This window comes from Gymnogyps californianus, chromosome 8 (genome assembly GCF_018139145.2).
Source record: "Gymnogyps californianus isolate 813 chromosome 8, ASM1813914v2, whole genome shotgun sequence".
Taxonomy (NCBI): Eukaryota; Metazoa; Chordata; class Aves; order Accipitriformes; family Cathartidae; genus Gymnogyps; species Gymnogyps californianus.
The window spans coordinates 33566313-33568052 of NC_059478.1; positions in this window are offsets into that span (position 1 = coordinate 33566313).

The following is a 1740-nucleotide window of genomic DNA, read 5'->3' on the forward strand; positions in this document are numbered from 1 at the left end:
TTTTTGTTCACTACTAGTTGGATGAGTTTAATGTCACGTTGTGCTGGTGAAGATAGAAGGCATTGTTTAGAGCCAGGTATGCTGAAATGTGCCTACGTCCTGGTCTTGCCCTCTTAAAAGGCTTGGCCAGTCCCTAAAGCCTAACTTGTGACCCTAATGTCATGTCAGTCCAGGACAAATCCTGAGCAGAGGCTGCCGGATACGTGTGGATTTTACGTCATGGACGCAGATCCATAGGTTTTGAGACCATGTTGTTTCTGTTTGTAAGCAAAATTTTGAGTTCTGTATTCATGTGGTAAGGGTAGAACTCTAATCTGTCTTGCTACGTAAGCCCAAATAATAGTTAACGCTGTAATCGTGACACACATCCTGAGCAGCACAGTGTAAGAAAGGTAAGTTTGATATATCAGTAGTAATTGTCAGTTGCAATACTGATATAATTATATAGGCTGAATTGTGAGTTAAGATACTATTTAGCAGTATGATTTTATAATGGTTTCTCATTAAGCTTGCTTTGGAGCTTTAGTGTGAGGAGTGAAGATAAAGTATTACCTTTCCCCACAATTTTTAAAGGTTATACTATTAATATTAACTGCAACCAATCAAAGCAGCTAAAGACTATTATTAGAAGAGAGCGGTGTTTGTTTCCTGTTTCAACTACTATAATGTTGAGGCTCCTCTCCTATTAGTGCAGCTTTTAAATCAAAGCAAATGGGGGAGTGGATGTTAAAAATTCTGGGCTGTGGGTTTGGGTTTTTTTTTTTTTTTTTGGATACATGTTATTACTGTACAAATGATTACTTGATGGTGTGTGTTCTCAGATTGCAAACAAATGTACATAAATAGTTTCATGTTTTAACAAAGTAAAGGCAATATTTAAAATAGATATTAACACTGCTTGGAAAATAAAAAAGGTGTGAAAACATTAAATGCATGTGCCTTTTATATTAATATTAGATCCTCTAAGAGTGAATATAATCCTGCATCTAAAACAATATTGTAAGGTGTGAATACTCTGTTTATTTGCAATAAAGGCAAATTTTATTGTTGTGTTGTAAACCAAATGTTAACCTATTCTAAGTGCCGTTCAGGCACAGAAGGCACAAATGTTGCCGATCCAAATAATAAGCGTCACGTGTATTCATTAAAGCACCTTTTTTCCTTTTATGAGAAAGAAGTGACTAATAGATAGATTTCAGGCAGAACTAGATCAAGGATGTGTATGTGTCCGGGCTGGAGTGTGCATTTGCATGTGTTAATTGAGTTAATATTCCAAAAAGCCAAAATGAGATTGTGTTCACTTGTTTTCAGGGAAAAAACCCACAGACATAATTTGTCTAAATTAGTAACCTCTGCACTGTTGAATCCTACTAATAATTGGCATAATATTACTTTTAGATGCTGCATGTATGTGAGGATGTTTGGCTTGATCTTCCTTAATATTTTTCATTAATAGCCCAGAAGAGGGAGTAAACAACATATTTATGGAATTTAGACGTCAAAATGAGGAGAATTGCAAATGTCAGTGAGAGCTAGAAAATAGAAGATTCCTGTTTAGTGAAGCACAAGTTAATGTAGCTTTAGCAAAAATAATACGAAACCATTGAGTGGTTCCTTTGGGTAACAGTGGACAGGAAATTAGACATGAAGTTGTACTTTGCTTTCACATTTAAAAAAAAAATGCAATCCTATGCTGCATCATTAAAAGCTTCTGTCACAGAGCAGGGGGATATAATTGGT